Source organism: Emys orbicularis, chromosome 14 (assembly GCF_028017835.1).
Source record: "Emys orbicularis isolate rEmyOrb1 chromosome 14, rEmyOrb1.hap1, whole genome shotgun sequence".
Lineage (NCBI taxonomy): Eukaryota > Metazoa > Chordata > Testudines > Emydidae > Emys > Emys orbicularis.
The window spans coordinates 28,580,304-28,589,760 of record NC_088696.1 but is presented as its reverse complement, the minus strand read 5'-3'; positions in this window follow the sequence as shown (position 1 = coordinate 28,589,760).

Sequence of the window (9,457 nt, the reverse complement as noted above, 5' to 3'; positions counted from 1 at the left end):
TGCTCTGTATTATGAAATTACTTTGTTTTACTCCCCGATCCAGCTGAAGATCATTAACCCGCACTATTATCTAAGTCATACATCATTCGAGTGTATTACCTCATATAGCAAAAAAGCTACTTTCCTCGGTTACATGCTCTGACTAAGAAATCATTTTTTCTAGATGTTGCTGACAAGTAGGGCTGTTTTCATTAGAAAGCAAATGGTTCACCATTCGGAGTAACTGCTTTACCTTCACAGTTGCTATAGTTCTGACTGCTTAGCTGCCCCTTAAATCATCCTTTCACTTTTTTAACATTTAAATTCTATATTCTAAGCCTATCCCTACAGTGTATTGCATTATCTTCTTCCTAGGCGCACACACACATAATACATAGGATGCATGCATTAGTAAGTTTGCCTCTGAAATGTGTTGGCACAGAATCTAAACAGCTATACAGTAGCTTAAACTCTCACAATTTTGTGGGTTCAAAAGAGAGTTTAGGCACCCAAATTCTAGGTTCTGCACAAAAAGTAGAGTCAAATTCCACCCTCTGACACTGATGGTGAAGCTGCAGGGAACTGATTATCAGTGAAGTTACACAAGGGTAAACGTATCAGTTAGGGTTGCCAACTTTCTACTTGCACAAAACCAAACACTCATGCCCCGCCCCTTCTCTGAGGGCCCCTCCCCCTGCTCACTCCATCCCCCTGCCCTCTGTCGCTCGTTCTCCCCACCCTCACTCACTGGCTCATTTTCACTGGGTTGGCTCAGGGGGCTGCGGTGCGGGAAGGGGTGCAGGCTCTGGGATGGGACAGAGATGAGGAGTTCGGAGTGCAGGAGAGGGCTCTAGGCTGAGGCAGTGGGTTGGGATGCAAGAGGGGGTGAGGGCTTTGGCTGGGGATACAGACTCTGGGGTGGGGCTGGGGGTGAGGGGTTTGGGGTACAGGAGGGGACTCTGGGCTGGGACCGAGGTATTTGGAGGGAGGGAGAGGGATCAGGACTGGGGCAGGGGGTTGGGGCACGGGAGGGGGGGGCTCAGGGATGCAGGCTCCGGGCAGTGCTTACCTCAAGCAACTCCCAGAAGCAGCGGCATGTCCCCCCTCCGGCTCCTATGCGGAGGCGCGGCCAGGCGGCTCTGCGCACTGACCCGTCCGCAGGCGCTGCCCCTGCAGCTCCCATTGGCCATGGGACAGCCACTGGGGCAGGGGCAGCGTGCTCAGCCCCCTGGCTGCCCCTATGCCTAGGCACCGGAGGGGGGAAATGCTGGCTGCTTCCCAGGAGCCCCATGGCACGGAGGCTAGCAGGGAGCCTGCTAGCCCCGTGGCGCTGCCAACTGGACAGTCAACGGCCCGGTCTGTCCAGAGCCGCCATAATCCCTTTTTGACCGGGTGTTTCGATCAAAAAACGGACACCTGGTCACCCTAGTCCCAGTGGGGCTTCAGGGCAGAATTTGGGCCTCTGTTATTTTGGTGGCGGTGGTGGTGGCGGCTACTGATTGTTATTGTTAGATCTATGTTACACATAGCACCACTGCTGAAATTAAAAATAAGTTAGTAGCAGTCTACTTGTACTGCTCTGATGTGGCTAAATACTGTTAGGCTCTAATAAACAGTAACCACGTCGTGTGTGCGTGTGTGTGCATGACACTCATTGGTGGCAAATGTTGCTCAGTCACTGACATACATTATTGGGTGCTATTTGTTGATGGTGCAGTAACTTAATGACACCACTTTTGTTCATTTTTGAATATTTTTTTTTTTAGTGGTGGTGTAAAAAAGCAAAACACCTCTCGTAAGTGAATGACAGCCTATAACAGGGGTGGGTTAGCTGGGAGAATTTTAGGTTTGGCCTTTGTTCAAATTAACCAGCCCTTCATGAGATAAACATTTACATGAGATTTCTGGAAGCTCCGTTCTCATAGTATAGAATATCAGCAGAGTCACTCAATTGAATGGTTTTCTTGAAAACTGCTGCAGTCCACTCATTTTCTGTGTTCAAACTTTTTTTGCATCCTGTTACTCCAGTGTCATCAGGCTGCTGCTGTACAACTTCGTAAACTGAAATAAATAATGTTCCCTTTTAATATGCATCAAACATGAGAGGAAAAGGTGTTGGTTATAAAATTGCTTTGGGGAAATTATATTTGTTATGGTAACAAAGATAACAAAGCAAAAACATATGCAGCTTCTGATATCATGAGGATGGATAAAGGGATTTGTTCTCATTCTCTAGCAGTTTGTAAACAGCAGGAAATTATTCACTTCCAAACTGCTAAATCTTTTAGGGCTATGCAACAGGATAGCAAACTCAAAACCCAGTATAGAAACGTAGGGCTTGTCTGTTGAGTCATTGTAGATGCTAAAAACCTGCATTAAAAACCTCCAGATAGTTCCTGCTGAGTCATGCTGGCACATGGATCCAGTTAAGGTCCATTTGGTTTTTTGAGTTACTAATAAGGCCAATCTCAGGAACAGAGGCTGGACATTAACTTGGGATGCATGTGCTCTATTGAGCATAGAATAGGGACTCAGCCCATTTATAGGCCTGTAGTGAGTATCCAAATGAAAATGTTTGTCATAAACAAAAAGTTCTGTGCCTGGGCATTGTGATTTCTAACTTGATTAAAATCTTTTTTAAATTCACTTTAGATACAGGAGTGAGTATTTAGTCACATCCTTTGCTGCAGATAGAAGTGACAAATCCTGGGAAATTGGCTACTACTACTTACAACTCTGCAGCATCCAAGCAGTTTCAGGTAATTTCGGTTTCTTTCTGTGTGAGGTTTTGTTTTTGTTTTGTTTTTTGGGAGAGGGGAGATGTCGGAGAAGGAGAAGGAGGTGTTTTTTGTTTATTTTAAACTGTAATTCTTCTAAAAACTTGCCATCTTCTCACTCTCAGGAATGATCTTAGAATTTAGAATTAATGTCGTAGGGTGCTAAAGCTGACAAATGTTTGAAAAGAGAAAAGGTTTTTCAACGAACAGTGATGGAAAGATTCGAATTAAGGGAAAGCTTTGGAGAATTTATGGTAAGTAATAGATGCTTGATTAAGAAATAGACTCAGGCACTTCAGGATGTAATCTTCTCACAAAAGACACCTTTGCATTTGAGGGTCATTGGAAAACCTGATCATCCCTTTCCTAAAAAGCAGAGAAATATATAGCAAGTGCTATTGTACTGAGGGGGAAAAAAGGGCTTTGGGTTCCATAGAATGGTGAAATGTGTGTCAGTCTTCTCTTTGCCTTGACAGTGTATTCTACAGTGAAGTCCTTTTCAGCTCACAACAGCCAAGAAAGGGTTGTAAAGAAAAAAAGATACGCTCTAATCCTGGAGAATCCATTTGGGGCAGGAGATATTTAAAATAACACAACAGCAAATCAGGTTTTATCACTTGTCATGACTTGCCTTTTACAAACAAAACCATAATCAAGTAACTTTTACTTATAAACTGAGAATCTAATCTGTAGCAAAAACAAAACTCAGTCAGCTCTAGGGAACAAAAGCAGATTCTTGAACATTAATTCACACACCCTGCAATTTGGCAGGATAGAGATAGATAATTGGTCTGTTGGTTTTGATTTTATACCTTGGTTCCGTTTTTGGATACCAAGATGATAGGTGCCTGTTATTCCTATTTGTCTCTTGTATTTATATCAATTAGAGGATTCAGGCATTGTGGACTTGTTTTCTCAAGACTTTTGTACCTTCAGTTAATTGACTGCCTGTTAATTCAAGGTGCTTAACATGTTTTAAAAGCTAGTGTGGACACTCCTCAAGGTACAGAAATCTACTGAAGACAAATCTATAAGGGTGTGATCCAAAACCCATGGAAGTCAAAGCAAGTCTTCTATTGACTTCAGTGGGCTTTGGGTGCTCTATAGATGGAGGGGGGGGGGAATCAGAGACCTTCACTAATCTAATATTGTCAGAAACCTGCACTAATCTAATATCATTGTATTTCAAGGAAATATAAATATCCTATGAGTCACCATATAAATAGGGTGACACTCTCCTAGATGTCCTATATATGATATCAATTGTGTGGGTTGTAAAGAGATATGCTATAAGAACGTTGCATGACTGCTGTCCCACTGGAACAATCACAGATGTGAAGTGTTTGTCTCAAACGTTATCTCCCCTCAGTAAGAAAAACTGTAATTCAATAATATACTGGGAAAATTCCTTTACCTTTCATCATAATGTGAAACAAACTAATCACTTTCACTCTAACCTGGAAGATTTCTTCTGCCTGAGAAGGCCTAGATTTCTGAAGTAAAATAATAAAAAAATACATTTTCAGTGCAATTTTGTTATTTTTATACTCAATACCTGAAGGCCTCTGAGATCCTCAACATAGTATGCAGGGGGAACTGAATTACACAAAGTTGTTTAAGACAGTGGTTCTCAACCAGGGGCCCGGGGCCACGAGCAGACTTCAGGGGGTCTGCCAAGCAGGGTCAGTGTTAGACTTGCTGTGGCCCAGGGCAGAAAGCCAAAGCCCCATCGTGTAGGGCTGAAGCCTGGGACCCTAAGCCCTGCCACCTGGGGCTGAAGCCAAATCCTCGGCAACTTAGCTTCACGGGGCCCCAGGCAGTTGCCCTGCTTGCTACCCTCTAACTCTGGCCCTGGCTTTTATATGCAGAAAAACAGTCATGGCACTGGTGGGCCATGGAGTTTTTCTATCAGATTGGGGGGGGGGCTCAGAAAGAAAAAGGTGGAGAACCCCTGGTTTAAAACACAGATGTTCTAACCAAATATACATTGCACCTCTGTTATAATAATAATTTGGTTGCATCTATCTGGAACTAGCTCAAAGGAGGTCGCCTCTATTTTGACAGCTGAATAGGAACTACTGATCCCTTGAGCCATTTAGAGTTGATTCGTAAGTGTAACCTGGGTATATCTTGGAAATGTGGCTTAGCACTTTTTTATGTTGCAAAAAAATATGGACCTTCAAAAAGCAGCTACATTTTTCCCTGTGTCAGAGATAATGCATGTATCCAACTGCCTGCAAGCTGTCATCTCTAAACATCTACCTTGAAAAGTAAACTTCCTTAGTAATAATTAAGTCAATTATTTTCTCCCAGAATTGCCTTTGTAAGAAACTACTTACAGTAGATGAAATCACTGAACCTAATTCACCCTGTATTACCCAGTTCTGCACTGGTGTAACTCTGTTGATTTTACTGGCTTTACACTGGGATTGAATTGCATCGTTGCAGTAGTCAGTTTAGACCTACATTGTTCCCTATTACCATCTCCAGGTCCACTCTAAACTTAGTTTTTCTTATTGGAATATGACAGTTTGATTTCTGATTAGCATCACCTCCCCCCTAACTCACATAAAATTTGCCATTTGTTCATAGCGAGCTACATTTGTCACTGTACTGTTCTTCAATTATGGCCACTCACTCCGAGCAGTACTATCCTACCTGACATGAATAAGTGTGGCTGAACTGAACCCTTAAGAAACAGAGAGTTTGATTTTAGTTAATTTTACATAAGGAGATACTGTCCACAAGGATCTAAAGTTCATCATCTGTGAAAAGTGGTTTAATCACTGATCTCAAAAGACTAAGCAATGTCCTCCCCATGTGCACAGTTTACAATGAAATTGTAGAGAACAAGAAGCCTGAATAAAGAGTTGGAATTAATGTGCTTACAAAATTCAAAGAAAAGATAATAGATTTGGTTTGGATCCAAACATCGTCAGCTAGATGAACACCAAGGACAATGTTTAGTTGTAGATTAATAATCCAAGGTACAAAAAGTTCTGAACAAATTGGGGGAAAACTTAAAGCCACAATATTAAGCAAACCAGAGGCTGAAGGTCAGACGGCAGTTACAAATCATTCTCAGTTACATTATTTTAAGTGATGACACAATACTTAAACTATTGACCTTTGTAACACAAATATGCCTGAATATTATACATGGTGAGCAATTATGCAATTGACTGTATAAAGACAAATGTAAAAATCAACTAAAGTCCTTTAAATCTTGCTGGCTCTTAATCAAATGTAGCCCCAGCATCCAACCCAAGTGCACCTCTGTAAAGGACAGCTGTAATTTAACTGAGCAAAAATAGGGGGAAGGGGGAGATGTTCCTGCCAGCAGTTGGCCACTGGAAGTCTGAGAGATGAGGCACAGAGAAGACAGTACTTGGTGAAATATTTGGGTCAAATGCCGCCACTGCTTACCAGATTCATTAGACCCACTGGCCATGGGGCACTATGCCATAGACCAGTGGTTTTCAACCTTTTTTCATTTGCAGACCCCTAAAAAGTTTCAAATGAAGGTGTGGACCCCTTTAGAAATCTTAGACATGGTTTGTGGACCCCCAGGGGTCTGCGGACCAGAGGTTAAAAACCACTGCCTTATACAACTGTGTAATAATGCCTCAGTCACTGGTTCTCAGGCAGTGCAGCTCCAAATATATATAGCTATGCTTCTCAAGCATTTAGGTTCTAGAGGTGAGAAATGCTAATGGGTCTGATTGTCCTCTCATGCTAGTTTAAATTGGGAATTGAAGTCAGTGGCATCAGACCAGTGCAAAGATGGTGTGAGGGGACGATTGCGGCTAATGATTTCTGCCCTATATTCAAGCTCTCTTTTGGGGACATATCTTTCAAATTGGGTGAATGAGGAAAACAACAAAGACGTTAAATGATGCCTAGTAAGGACAGATGCTGGTCTGTATTCTCTTACGTCGCTGGCCCAGATCCTCCGCTGTGCCAGGGCTCTGCTCAGCACTGCTGAGGGGAAGCAACCATGGCTCAATGCCATCTTTATGCTACCGTAACATTGTGGTGTCTGGGGGCTGCTTTGGCTACTGGTGTAATTTAAAGCACTCTCAGGGGTGGCTCTACATTTTAATATATGGAGCTATACCTATCTCCTAGAGCTGGAAGGGACCCTGAAAGGTCATTGAGTCCAGTCCTCTGTCTTCACTAGCAGGACCAAGTACTGATTTTTGCCCCAGATCCCTAAGTGGCCCCCTCAAGGATAGAACTCACAACCCTGGGTTTAGCAGGCCACTGCTCAAACCACTGAGCTATCCCTCCCCGCCAGGTTGTAAATTCTCTCTAGGGCCTGTTATGCCAACTAGAGACTGCTGGAGTTTAAGGCTGGAAGGGACCCCAGGTCATTTAATCTGACCTAGTGTATATCATAGGCTGCCAGCACCACCAAGCCTCCTGCATACTAAACCCAACAACCGGAATTGGATCAAAGTATTACAGCCCTCGGGAGACTAAACGATCATGTTCTAGCACGAGCTGGTAGTTAAAAAAAAGCAACCTACTTTGTTTTTCTTAAAATATTGATTGTATACTTTTGGTTTTTAACAATTGTGGGCTAAATGGAGACACAACTTCCATTAACTTCTACTGGACTAGAATTTGGTCCCACATGAATAACTATCAGCAGTAAGTGGGCAACTGTTAGCATAAATAAATAATATGCTATTATAGTATTACACCTGACAAGTTAAAAGAGAAAGTACATCAGATTTCATATATATTCGTGTGTGTGCGTGCATGCACATAACATGTATATGCCCAAATTATCATCCCATGTTCTGTGGGAATAAGAGGCATGCAAGCTCTTGAAACAGTTTTAGAACCTTTTTAGAAAACGTAAAGCAATGCGATTTTAAAAAATGGGTAGCAGTAAGTTCGTTACACAAAAGTGTCTAGTTTAAATTTGTCAACATTTTGCTGCTTGCAAAGATGTTTTGCCTTCTAGTTCCAAAGAACAAATGACCTTTTCAAATTCATAATGAGGTATGAAATAAACACAAAGTACTCAAGGTGAGTCATTCATTAATCATAAGCAAAACAGGACTGAAATCAAGGACATAGCAGCATAAACTGTAAAAGTAATAGGTTGTGTAATCAGTGTATTTAATATTAACTACATTATGTTTTTCATGTGAGTTCTGAGAAGTTGATTTTTTATGTGTGTTTACATGAAACTAATCCAAAGTAAATTTAATTTCTCAATAATATTTTGTCCCAATGTTGCCCCTTTTAAGAAAGCCTCTGACTTCAGCTTTTACTAGTTACTTTATTGTAAAGATTTTAGTAGAGGGGCTTAACAGCAGCCTACAAACTTACTGTAACTTTTGATCTGTCAGGTATTCCACCATTGTCTTGAAAGTGCAGATCCTCATGCCACATGTCTGTGGTAGCAGATCTCAGACTGGGGACATAACTTGGCCAAAAAAAAAATTGTTTTTGAAAAAAAACACCTAAGTTATTAATATTTTGCTATCAGAAAAAGTCATGTTGGTTCTTTGTTTTGCAAACATGCAAAATGGAGTGACCACTAGTAGGAATTCCACTACCAGTCAAGGGCTTAGATGGCTCATTAGTTACTTTTGAAAACAATTATGTAAGCTCGTAGGCTGTCTGGCCAAGTAGGTTTTTTACCTACATTCCACTCCAGATACAAATGTAAAGTCTAGAACAGAGGGACATCAGGTAAACTGGTAACACAGCCAGGAGCTAACATGTTTAGAAAGCTTTGAACAGCTGCATCACACTGTTCCATAAATATTCTTTCATCTGTGAGAAGGTAATATTGTTCATTTTTACCTGTTTCAGAACTTCATGCATGAGAAACAGAATAGAATGAAAATTATTGATGTAAATTACAAGAAGGTATTACTGCATTTTGTGGCCCATGGCTTGCCATTCGGTGAAGTGAATGTCATATCACTTGTCAGCTTTTCAGCTCTGGCATGTCAACTAGGTGTTCATATAGAACAGTCTATATATCATGTCATGCCAAACTTACGTGTGACCTGCTGACTTTTACTTCTGAGAGAGGTACATCACCTGCCATGAAATGCTGCAACCCATACTAGAAAGTGTTGTAATAATAACTATGGGCCAGAGATATTGAACTGATGGTACACCTGTGTATATTTTGTGACTGAGAATTTGGCTAAAATCTTCTTTCACACAGACATGTATAGCTCTGTCCTTTACTGGTTTTACCATCATTTATTGTGATTGTGGTATTATCTCTGCTTGTAATGGGGAATTATTGCAAATAAAGTTCGACCAGAAATATTAATAAATGGCAAGTTTTATAGGATGCTCATTATATGTATATACATCGAGAAATCTGGAAGGGCACATTTAATCTGAGATGGTAAACTCTCAAAAGCCAAGAAATTAAGAGCTAAAATAGCTGAAGAAAGCTATTTACATGTAGACATTTTCTTCCAATCTTTGATAACATGATCCCAATTCAGTTAATATTCATTAGGACTGAGATTTTCAAAGGGCCTAAGGGAGTTAGGTGCTCAGTCCCCATTGAATTTCCATGGGATCTGGGTACCTGATTCACTTAGGCTCCTTTGAAAATCCCAGCCTTAATAATACTTGTTTCAGTATGATTTTGTTAATCAGACCACACTTCATATCCAAAGCCAGGTTTTGCTTGAATCACATTCAGGACCCCTCTT